We start from the raw sequence: 12,919 nt of genomic DNA, 5'->3' as shown, positions 1-12,919 counted from the left end.
TCAAGAGAGGTTGGCTAGATCCCTAGAAAGATGTGCAAGACACCAGGACAAATAGAGGTACTTTATTAACTTAGGGTGCCTGTCTGACTCCTGCCGAATCCCCAGTTCCTAGGATTTCATGGGGGTGGAGACAGCTCATGGGATAGGGGTGGGAGAGGAAGAAATATTCTTGGTGTAGGCCTAATTCAGCTTTGGTGGCTTCCTCCTGGGGGGTCCTGCAGAGGCCTGGGAGCAGCAGTGTGCACAGAATGCTAGATTGGGGATTCTTTCAAGAAAAGCAGCAGATAGAACCCAAACGCAAAGAAACGTTTTCTCCCAGTCCCAGTAACACCGCACATACTCCCACGTTAGAAACCAGCTAGGCAGCTGGGGAGATGGCTCATCAAGAAAGAATTCTTGCTGCTCAAAGCAGGAGGACCTGAGTTCAAGTCCCCACTAAACAAGTTAAAAAAAATTAAAAAAAACCGATGTGGACACACGGGTTCCTGTAACTCCAGTGCTGTTGAGGTGGAGACAGAAAGAACCCTGGGGTTTGCTGGCTGCTACCCTAACTCCAGGTTCACCCAGAGACCTGGCTTCAAGGGACTAAGGCAGAAAAATGAGAGAAAAGGACACCAAATGCCTTCCTCTGGCTTCCCCACACAGGAGTGAGGGCACCTGCATACCTAAGTCACATACCACGCCCAGACTCATGCGAACAACCGACCGAGTAATCATTCGGCTCGGACCCTGCTCTGTGCTTCGCTGGGTGTAGAGAGATGTGAAAGGAATCATACCCGGGTCCTCTCAGGACTCATTTTTCTCTAGGGGACACCTCACAAGGGAGGAGAAAGCCGGGCCCCGGGTGTTGGTGGAAGAGCCTTTTGCCACCAGCCTTTGGGCCTGCCAGCTCTCTGACTTCTTTCTGGTCCGTAGAAAAGGTCCCCAGAGAGGGAGTGCAAGCACACCCCCTTTTCACCCTGCTCCTCCTCGCTGCCCTGCACCAAACGGCAGTGCTTGTTCCGTTCCGTCATGGAGCAAACTTTCAGAGCACTCCATCACTTCCTGTTCCACTCTTTCCTGCACTCAGCAAACAAGGAACCCATTTCTTTGGCGGTGGGCGGGGGAGGGCGGGCACCAAACTAATTCTCTTATATGGTTGGAACGGACTCCACTGGTCCCGGCTGGGAGGCCTAGGAGGTGGCAATCTAAAGACCCATCTTCCCATGAACCACCGCACGCATGCGATGTCTCAATTTTCAGATGGTACAGCTGGCGTCTGAGAGAAGGCCCTGAAATTGGACTTGAGTGTTCTTCAGCTGATGGAAGGCCACTTCAGGGCCAGTGGCACAGCTCTGAAAGATGAAGATGACAATTACTCCGTGGGTCCCGGGCTTCACATTGAATCTGTCCTGCTCTTCAGCTCTTTCTGTACCTAGAGCGAGAGAGGCCCTTTGTTACTGAAAGGAGTGCACTGAAGCCTCGGGACCCACAGTGCCTTCACTGTGGCACCTTCTCAATACGTCTAACAATCAGGGCTGCCAGGGACCCCGGCCAGCCCCACACAGGCCTTTTAAGACACCCAAGCGAGGTTTCACCACACTTCCTGCCAAAGCCCCTTCGAGCTCCATTTTAAGATGTACAGCAGCCAAGTAGCTCTCAGCAAGACCCTCCGAGCCTACCCCCATGCTGGTGAGTAGACCCTCCGAGCCCACCCCTGATGCTGGTGAGTAGACAACTCCGCCAGGATGCCTTTCCAGGCCTGGAGAGAAAAACCAAGGCCTGCGAACTTCCTCTCATGCATGAGGTATTTCTGAACAAAGGGGCCCTGTGTGTGGTGCCACAACAGCATGCCTGCATCCTGGGCAGGGGCCTCGCTTGCCGGCCTGGCTGGAGGGTCAGCAGCATGGCGGAGAGTGTGCCGTGGAATACAGATTGCCATTGAGCTCTTGGGGCAGTGCCCACACTGTGGCTGGACCTGGCTCTGGCAGCCCAACACTCGGCTGCCAACAGCTTGCAGGCCTGTTTGCTGCACAGCCAACATCCTGTTTGTTTGATTTGACAGGAGTCTCAGGCTCACTTTGCATATCAGAACTCTGGTCTCTGGGCACTCAGCGTGGGACGATGCATCTGGACAACTGAGGCATTCCTCGCCATTGATCGGCCACTCAGCCAGCTCAGGAAATACAGCTGGAGCTCTTGGGGAGCCTCTGTGTGCAGTTTTCTGTCCACAGCCCCTGCCTGCAAATCAGCCTTCATTATTCATGGAAACAGGCTGCTAACCAGGAGAGAGTCTGTCTTAACAAAGGCCTCACATTGATCACTGGGTTCTGATAAAGATAAGAGGAATGTGATGGCCTCTCCTCTGTTCTCACAACAGCAGCCAACCCTATAGTCATCAGTGACCATCATACATTATCTACAAACCCCTTTAAGGCAACTTTGCATTTTCCTTCAAGTAGTTTGCAAAGTAACGCTCGGAACCCACTCTCAGTGACACTGGAAGCAGAGCTAGGAGGTCCATTCTGTTTTTCTGTGTTTCCTCTCGGCTGTCTCGGGTCCTCATGACCCCAGACCCCTCCATTCGCTCTAGTTCCCCCAGGTGTCTCTTCCTTCATCCTCTTTCTTGAAGTAGTGGCTCAGGAGGCTTCATCAGACCCCTCAGCTTCCCTAACACACACTAAGTCAGCGGCTCTCACCCTGCTTAAGGAGGCAACCCTTTAATACACTGCCTCATGCTGTGGTGACCCCCAACCATACATCTATTTTTGTTCCTACTTCATAACTGTAATTTGGCTATTATGAATCATAATGTAAATATCTGTGTTTCCCTGTGAAAGGGTCTTTTGACAACCAAAGGGGTCATGACCCACAGGTTGAGAACCATTGTCACCTCTCTGCCACTTTTTTGTTTGTGTTGAGACAGGTCTCACAGTGCGGACTTAGCTGGCTGAGAACTCACTATGTAAACCACCAGGCTGACCTCAAAATCACCAAGAGCCTCCTGCCTCTGCCTCTCAGGTGCTGGGATTAAAGGCATGAGTCATCATATCGGGCTACCTTTTTGCCTTTTTGTGCTGCTGGGGATTGAACCCAGGGCCTTGACTATGAACGGCAAGTACGCTGCTGCTGAGCTACATGCTCTCTTCTGCCAGCCTTTAGGAGAGGTTCTTCCCTTTCCCATCAGCCTGTGTACAGGCTTGGATTCTACCCCCTGGCCTCTAGTTAGAATTAAACTTCCCGGCACTCACCTTCTGAGCGTCTTCCGCTTACATGTCCATACAGTGCCTTGAAATCAGTTCCCCCGCCCCTTCCGTCACCACATGCATGGAGCGGATGTCACTGCACGGACCAACAGCTTCCGTGACAGCGCATTGGGATTTCAGTCTTCGTCTTACTAAGATGACACGGCATTTGGAAAGATGACTCACCTCTGCTACAGTTTGGATGTTAAACATCCTCCACGGTTCAAGTGTTTGGACACTTGGTCCCCATCTGGAGATGCTGTTTTAGAGCATTATGGAACTCCAGGAAGGGAGACCTAAGCAGAGGAAGTAGATCACAGAGGCTTGAGGTTTTTATCACACAGTCTCTCTTTCTGAGCTCTCTCTGCTTCCTGTTCTGCCTGGGCGTGAGGAGGTGAGAGATTCCAGCCGCGTGTTCCCGACACCGTGGCGCTACCTTCTCCATCGTGATAGACGTTATCCCCTCAAACCAAGAGGCAAAATAAATCTTTCCTCCCTTCTTTTATCACCATGACAACAGAAGTCATACAGAAAGTTGGCAGCAAGAACTAGAGCTGTTGTGATGCAGCTGGCTTGTGGTTCATTGTCCTTCCGGAGTGGTTTACAGGAAGAATGTGGAAGAGTTTAGAACTAGGTGGTATAGAAGCTAGCTATAAGGTCTGCTTGCCATGCCACTCATGTGGGAGCTGGAAGACAGAAATACTAATAGAAATGTGCGCAGGAAAAAAAAGTGCACAGTAAAGATCAGTCTTGTGAGGTTTCAGAAGAGAAGAAGGATTCCATCAGGAACTGGACTAGAGGTCAGTCTATATTTTAACAATGAATCTGGCTCTTTTCTCCCTATTTCCTGACAATTTGAATGAGGCTGGGTTCAAAAGTAGTGGAACAAAGCTCTTGGCAGAGGGATTTTAAAGGCAGCACATCATTCGGACTGTGGTATGGTTGCTGCTTACCTCAGCTGCCTCGACTTCTACTGAAAGAGGAAATGGAGCCTAAAGACTCAGACCTATGCACTTGGGTGAGGATAAGACCTCAAAACGTCGAGGACAGGACAGATGCAGATGCAGTGTCTACAGTTGGCAAACAGATCAAGTGCTTTTAAAGATATTTATTCCTTCTTAATTTCATGAATGTATATGTAGTACTTGACCATGTCTCCACTGTTCCCTCTCTCCCCGACCTGCAATATGCATGCTGCTGTTCCCCACGATGTTGATCTGATGCATTGCTTGTCTTGCTCCACTCTGCATGCCCCTTGCAGCATCCCCTCTCTCCTGGGACATGCACATAACTCCCAGATCCTTCTAGCTTAGCTCGTTGTCCCTAGTCCTAGGCATTTCCAAATTGACATGGGGACAACTGTCATTTCTCTGTGTCATTACCCCCTCCCCACCATCTCCACCCTGATGAAGGGCACCATGTCTTCCTTATGAGATTGGGGAGGTTGTTATCCCAGCTCCTTGCCCTCTCCATCACCATGTCTTCTCAAATCTCTCTCATATGTGACTCTTAGGGTCCCCCTTAAAGCCTTCCCATTTCCGCCACTCTATTTCCTGATCTAACACATCATCCAACTGACACAAAGTCCTCTGGACCACAGAAGCTAAGCATTGTGAGCTTCCTGATCCTGTGGCATCTGATGGCCTGTGTTGTCTCTCATCTTTCTAAGGCTTGGGGGAAGGGATCACCCCCCTCTCTTTTGCCTATTTATCTCTTCACATGGCTCACTCCTCTTTAGCTTGTGACATCTTCTTCACTCTTGTGAATATTCCTAGCTCCACCATTATGGGTTGAATTTTGTTCCTAAAACTGATCTGTTCAATTCCCAATTTACAGAACCCCTCAGTGAGGCTTTATTTGGAAACAAGATCATTATAGATATAACTCATTAATATAGGCCATACAGGAGTAAGGTGGATTCCGAATCTAATATGATGCTCCTAAAGATGGGTTAATTTTACATGCAAAACCCCGAATAGGGAGACTAGCACAGAAGATAAGGTAGAGATGGGGTGATGCTCTACAAACTAGGAATAACAAAGATTGCCAACAACCGCCAGAAGTGGAGAATGGGTCTGGATCACACCCTTGCTTCCCAGGCCACATAAAGAATCATCACTGCTGAGACCTTGACAGTGAGATTCTGGCCTCCGGATGAAGACAACCATTTCTGTTGTTAAGCTATCCATACTGCCGCTCTGTTCTGTGCCATTTGGAATATAATGCTCACCTATACCATTGTGTCTTGAAAGTACATAATTTGCTTTTAAGGTTTTTACAAGGGATCATAGCTAAGAGCTTGCCTTTGGTCACAAAGGGGACTTTGTCCTTAGACTTTTAAGTGATGCTGAAACTATTACTACTTTGGAGACTCTTGGAGATGAATTAAATGTATTTTCCAAAAGGCACAGAATAGAGGAACAGACCAAAGCAAGACCGAAACCCAGCAGAACAAACATGAAACCCTACAGCTCCATGTCTGGTATCTGAAGCATGCTGCGGCATGATGTGAACTCCAAAGGCTTCGGGCAGCCCTGTCCCTGGCCTGCTTACTGCATCCTTCATGACCTCTAAGACTGCATCCTGCTCACTGCTCACTGCTGAGGCATTCCTCAGTATGCAGCCCATGGTCTTGGGATCTCTCGGTTCCCAAAACTTCCACTGAAGCTGTACCTTTCAGCTGACTGCTTTTCTGTTCAGACTGTGTGTTTTCATCAAGTCTTTCTGCTCTGGTTTTCGCTCCTAATTCTCACTGTAAACCTGGCTAAAATTAGGTAGCAAGAACAAGGCTACTGTCTGAATGCTAGACTGCCTTGCTGTGTCTCCCACCAGGTTGATTAGTCTGTCACAGTTAGACCTCCACACACAGTCTTAAGGCACAGAAGAGATAGAGACCAGGCCTTTTCCACTTTCCACAGAGTCCCCATTTCTATCTGAAGCCTTACATGCACGGTCTTTGGTGCCTTTGTTCCAGAGACCATTCTGGATTTGTGAGTTTGCAGAAGAGAAGCCAGGTAAGCTGTACCTCAAGAGTTCTAGGACTCCTCCAGAACTTATACCTCTCCCACTTCCCCAAATTCCTGTCACAAATCAGTTCCAAAGTCCTCGGCACTACCTTGCCTGTGATAATCACCTCATGGACTGGACACCCCCGGCCACCCCTCCTGTTAGTGTTTCTCATCACAGTGACAAGCTAGCTAAGAAAAACAACTTGAACGAGAGATGACTCATTTGGGCTCCTGGCCTCAGAGGTTCCATCCTTCTTTCCTGCTTTCATTATTTCTGGGTTGTTGTGAGGTAGAACATCATGGCTAAAAGATGGGGAAGTATCCTCTGGTGCATTTCCCAACTTCCTCTAGCTCCACCACCCCCAAGTATCCATTCAAGTTTGGAATCCATTGTTTGACCGCAGGATCTAGTCATCCATGGAAACACACACAAAGACACGTCCAGAGTGTTTTACTGATCTCCTAGGCAGATCTCTATCTAATCGAGTTGATAATAAAGATTGATTATCATACCCACATTGGACTATTGTGTGAGTTATTTACCTGTTCACCACCCCTACTCCATTACCTCCCTACAAGCAGTAAAGGTGTCTTATCCATCCTTTTATCTATTCTCAGTGACAAGAATATAAAGGCTAAGTAAGCATTTTATGGCTGAATCAATGAAAGCACATTTCAAGCAAAAATCATGAAGTTCAGACAACCCACAGACAATGATGCTTCAACTGATTTTGATTTGTTTCATTTTTTTCCCCCATACAGGTTACTTTTGAACTCAATCATATTTTCCTGTTCATCTGGATGTATGTGGTCCTTCCAGAAGAATCCTTTGTCTCCTTTGGCCCATTTTATGGCCATGGCCACAAGCCCTCTCTGATTTCCAAACTCTAAGTTCCGACCACCTTGCTTTGTCGCCCTTTCCTTCAGGCTTGGGGATGGTTAGAACACCTCATACTGCTAGTCCCCAGGGGCTTCATTCCATGGCCTCTGAATTCTGCCTATTCCTCTGTAAATAGTTTCTCCATTCAATGCTGGTGAACCATCTGTTTCCCGCTGGGACCCTAACAAATGCAATTGGTAGTCAGGTGGGTGAGGACAGAGATGATAACTATGGTTCAAAAATAATTACTTGCTTTTTCGTGATCTTTTAAATCCCCTTGCTTAATTCCCTTTTGGTTGTTTTCAAAAGCTCCACACACCTAGCATTTTTACATAAAGCCTGCTATTTGACCTATGAGTTTGTCTAAACATAGAAATGTTCCATTGCATTTAACATTTTATTGAACACCTGCAATACGTGAGGCATGGCGGTGAGCTTTTGGGGATTCAAAGAGAAAAGAGAAAGACCCCGAGGCTACTAGGGAGATAGATACAAAGAATGTGACCATGGGAACTCTGAGGAGGGCCTTGTGCTTGCCCTTGGGTCAGACCCCACATCTCCATAAACATGGACGTGTGTGTTAGCCCCTCCTCAATCTAGACATCGCAGGGAGGGGCTAGCACACATGTTCCTTGTGCTCATCAGATACACAGAGCATGCGCAGTTAAGATATTTTACTGCCAAATTCTCTGTTTCATTTTGTCCTCTCTGGACATGATAGATCGTTTATGTTCAGAGAACTCTAAATGATCCCTTGGCTAGCAGTTCCCATCTGGGATAATCAGGAGTGGCTACTCCATTTTCTGGGCCTCAGGACCACCTTACAGAATCAAAGCCAGAGTGGAGGAGAGGCTTGTAGGTCAGGACTTTCAAAACAATTGTTTAAGTTATATATCTATCTGTTTATTGGGAGGGTTGGCATACAAGTGGAGATCAGAGAACAACTTGCAGCTGTTGGTTCTCTCTTTCCAACCTGTGAGTTCCAGGAATTTAACTAAGGTCATTAGGCTTGGCTGCAAGCCCCTCTCCCTCCGAGCCATCTTGCTGGCCCAAGAACTTTTTTATTCAATACCTTGTGATGATTGTAATTCTGAGTGCTGCTGGAACTATTGCTCTGGATTCGTCTTTATTTACAATAGCTGTAGTTCAAGCCAAGGCTTTTCCAGGTGTGAGTCTTCAGCTGCTGGCATCATACTGGCACAAGAGTGGACATAACAGATTTATGGACTAGAAGTGGAGAGCCAGAAATAGCCTTTTATGTTTACAGTCAGTTCTTTCCTTACAGAGAGACAAGACCATTCGGTGGGATAGTGGTGAGACAACCGGTCATTACAGTGCAGAAGGATGTGTAAACCTCACACTGAATATAGAGCTGAATTCAAAAGGAATTAATGAACTAAATGCAGTGACTAAACCATAAAACTCACAATAAAATAGGCACATACTGCTGACTCTGGATTCCACCATGGCTTTTAACTATGACACCGAATGTTCAACAAGCGAAGTAAAGCTAGACAATTGGACCCGGTTAAAAATAAAACATTCTTGAACACCAAAAGAAAAGGTCAAGAGAGTAAAAGACTACTAACAAACTCGGAGAAAGTTTTTGCAGATAATGTTTCTGGCAAGCCACATTTAGAATATGCAAAGAGCTCTTCCCACTCAAGAACTTGAATAAAAAACGAGAAAAGCACTTCCCCAGACTTTCCTCTGAAGAAGATATATAAATGATCAATAATCACATGAGGATACTCAGTGTAACTTGTTGGGCTAGTGTTGGCTTTTCACGGAAACACAGCCAGCAGGATAGACAGACTGACAGGCACACAGACATACAGATGGGAGGATATTTATTATGGGAAGTGTTTTAGGTGACTGTGGAGCCTGAGAAGTCCCATGATATACCATCTGTGAGCTGGAGAATCAGACAAAACAGTGACATCGCTCAGTCAAAGTCCAAAGACCTGAGAACCATGAAGGGAGTAGGGTTACCAGTACTGAGGCCCATGAAGGGGAGTAGGGTTACCAGTACTGAGAACCCATGAAGGGAGTAGGGTTACCAGTACTGAGACATATGAAGGGAGTAGGGTTACCAGTACTGAGACACATGAAGGGATTGGGGGTACCAGTACTGAGAACCCATGAAGGGAGTAGGGTTACCAGTACTGAGGCCCATGAAGGGGAGTAGGGTTACCAGTACTGAGAACCCATGAAGGGAGTAGGGTGAGTAGGGTTACCAGTACTGAGACACATGAAGGGAGTAGGGTTACCAGTACTGAGACACATGAAGGGATTGGGGGTACCAGTACTGAGAACCCATGAAGGAGAGTGGGGGTTACCAATACTGAGAACCAATGAAGGAGAGTGGGGGTTATCAATACTGAGAACCCATGAAGGGAGTGGGGTTACTGGTACTGGAATCCAAAGACCGAAAAATCTGGAGTGCTATACAAGTACAGGAGAAGATGTATGTCCCAACTCGAGAAGACAAAGTGGATTCACCTTTTCTATGTCCAGTTGTTCTATCTGGCCCCCAACTAATTGGATGGTACCTCCCCCCACCGGTCATCCTCTTCCAGAAACATCCTCACAGACATATTCAGAAATAATGATTTTTTTTTTTAGTTGTTGGGCTATATCGTAGGAGTCAGACCAACAGCTTAGTTATGATTACCACACTGATTGCCAAGGAAATATCAACTAAGAAAAATGACAAGCTATAAGTGTTACAAGAAACTTAGGAAAGCAGGACTCTCATGCGTCACTGGGAAGTGGAAAACCTTTCAGCTGTTCAGTTCTGTAGGCAGTTCAGTAGAAAGTTAAACAGAATCATACATGGTCTAGCAATTCCATTGTCTCGAGCATATACCAGTAAGCATCCACCATACAAGACAGAAAAGCTTGAACACAAGTGTTCACACCAACATATTCACAGTAGCTAAAAACTGAGACAACCCAAGTGTCTATGAAAGGAAGACCAAATCAATAAAGTACGCTCTCTCCTTCTCTCTCCCCCCTCTCTTTCTCATACACACACACACACACACACACACACACACACACACACACACACACACACTTTATTCTTTCATTCAGCAGTTGAGGTACTGATACATGCTACCACAAAGATCAGTGTTGAAAGCACAGTGTTAAGCAATAGAAGCCAGGCACAAAAGCTGTGTATTGTATGACTTGTTGATAGAAAGTATTCAGAGTAGACAAGTGAGTGAAGATGAGAAAGTAATTGGGTTGTTTGCAACAGTTGGAGGACAAAGGAAATGGATAATGACAGCTAATGAATATGGGCTTATTGTAGGGTGGTAAGAAAGCTTTAAAATTACATGGCATTGGTTAAAATATCAAATACTAAAATTTAAAAATCCACTTAATTGTACACTTGGTAGTAAATCTTATCTGTTAATTATATCTCAGTTCTTAAAAAAATGGCTGATTGTCAAAAATTATCTAGGCATTTAGAGACCTGGGACTCTATATTTGAAAAAAGTCCCTAAGATGCATTGTAAACACAGCTACAATGATCTCATTGGTAGCACCATATAGCTCCTGAAAATTGGAAGAATTTGAAATCTGCTAGAAAACAAAACAAACAAGTGAAAATTGGGCAGCCCAGGGTAGGGAGAGTGATCGTTCATCAAAGAAATATTTATCTACTGCCCAAATGCAGCAGGCAGCATGCTGGGCCCAATGAGCTGGCCACACACTCTGCCACTAAAGAGCTTAGAGACAGACAAGAAGACAGCTGTGATGTCTGATTGAATGGAAGTTTGAACAGGGTAGAGAAATATCAACAAGGCGCCAAAGATGAGCCTGAAGGAGTTGCAGGATGGGGCATCATTTGAGAGAAGGCTCAGAATCTTGGAGGATACATTAGTGAGAGCCGCTGGGCTCTCCGGTTCGAGGGGCCATGTGCACAAAGGCGCCGATGACGGGGAGCCTAGTACACTAAAGCAACAGCAGGAGCCTGAAATACAAGGTGCAAGAGAGGAGAGGCAGCAGCAGACACAGTGTCGAGAGTGAAGCAGTGAGCCCGTCCCATGGAGCAATGGGAGACTGCAGTACAGGGAGCCAGAGGTCTGGGAGAATGTTGTCAGGGCTTTGTCTGGAGTTCTGCGGGCCAAACCGGGGCAGTAGGAGGGAAGGAGAGACATGAGTCACTGTATCCTTTACTCAAAATCCTGGAGAAAGAAGAGTTTGGAGACAGGAGGAGGAGAGGGTGGGGGGGAAAGAGAGGTCATTCCATGATTTAGTGAGCCCTAACTGTGTTCCAAGCTTTGTTCTGGGTGCTGAGGAGAGGTTGGCCAAATGTAGAAGCATATTCCAGGAAGGGCAGCCTGGCAACCAGCATCCACAGCAGGTGGTAGTGAGGACTTTGAAGAAGAATAAAGCGGACCGGGACAAAGGGTGATGGGGTGCTGTTGGGGGTAGGCTGATCAGAGGAGCTTTTGTGAGCAGCTGATATTTCAGCATAAACTGGAGCCAAGTGAGGACGGGAGTTAGCATGTGTGGCTATCTGATCTAGGACAACAGCATGTCAGGGCAGAGGGACCAACAACGGGCGACACAACCCTGGAATAGAGCATCCCTGACTTACTGCAGGGCCAGCAAGGAAGGCTTGAGTAGAGCTGGGGAGGAATGGAGTGGAGGTGGTACAGAGAAGAAGGTAGAAGTGTGGTCACTCTGAGCCCAGAGCCTTGAAGACCATGGAAAACAACCATAAATCTTTTTTCCTACATGCCATAGGAAGCCGTTGGGGAATGCTGTTAATGGTGAAAGATCTACTGCAATTGGAGACATGAGAGTTTGACTGGATGCCAGAGACCATCTTGGGGAAGGGTGTACAGGCACTGAATGGGAAGCTGAAGAGGGGATGAGTCTTGTGATACATCTAAGAGAACCATCTCTTTACAGGAGGAAGTCTGAATGAGCATGGGCTTGCTTTGCAATGATCCTCTGTATGATCCAAGGCACGTGAGGCTACTTGTAGCTAAGGGGTGGAGAGAAGAAAAGGGTTTGTGAAGAAACTGAACAGAATGTCCTGAAATGGAAGCAGAGAACGAGGAAGAGGGGGTCACCCTGAGTGACAGTGGAGAGGATTGAAGGACAGCAATGGTCTCAGATGCTACAAAGAAGAAAAGAGCCAAAGAGCATGCTTAGAACTGCACAGTACATCGGGTGGGGCAGGGGCTTGGATGATACCCAAGCAGGGGCCAGTCAGTGTTGACACCATCTCGAATTGGTGGGCCTGTCCCAGACCCTTTCCTGTCACACTGTCTGAGTCTTGCCCGTGGGGCTGATGGCCAAGGTACAGACTCAATTATCAGGATAGAGTATGTGTTCATCGTTTTATATGTTCATGATATATAATGCGATATATATGTGTATATTGTATATATGTATATAACATGATATATACGTGTATATTGTATATATGTATATAATACGATATATGTGTATAATATATGTATATATCATGCCAAGTGGAGAACAGATCAGGAGGGTGTGGTCATGGGATCTGTGCAGATACACAGGACGGTTTGAAATGAGTGTCCTAAGATACTTATAAAGTGTGTATAAGAGGATGGGGGGGGGACAGAAAGAGTCAGAGGCTGAGGTCTTGGTGAGGCTCCAGAGCTAACAAATATGAAGATAAAGTGGTGAAAAGCCAAAGGTGTGGTTTTAGGAGAATTTGGATAAGTAGAGCAGAGATGATGTTCCCTAGCCTCTAGGAAAAAAAAAAAATCACCTTGTTATTGGAAGGCTAGTATCTACGGGCACTGGGAGCTTAG

Source organism: Peromyscus maniculatus, chromosome 6 (genome assembly GCF_049852395.1).
Source record: "Peromyscus maniculatus bairdii isolate BWxNUB_F1_BW_parent chromosome 6, HU_Pman_BW_mat_3.1, whole genome shotgun sequence".
Taxonomy (NCBI): Eukaryota; Metazoa; Chordata; class Mammalia; order Rodentia; family Cricetidae; genus Peromyscus; species Peromyscus maniculatus.
Note: the sequence above shows the minus strand (reverse complement) of the source record.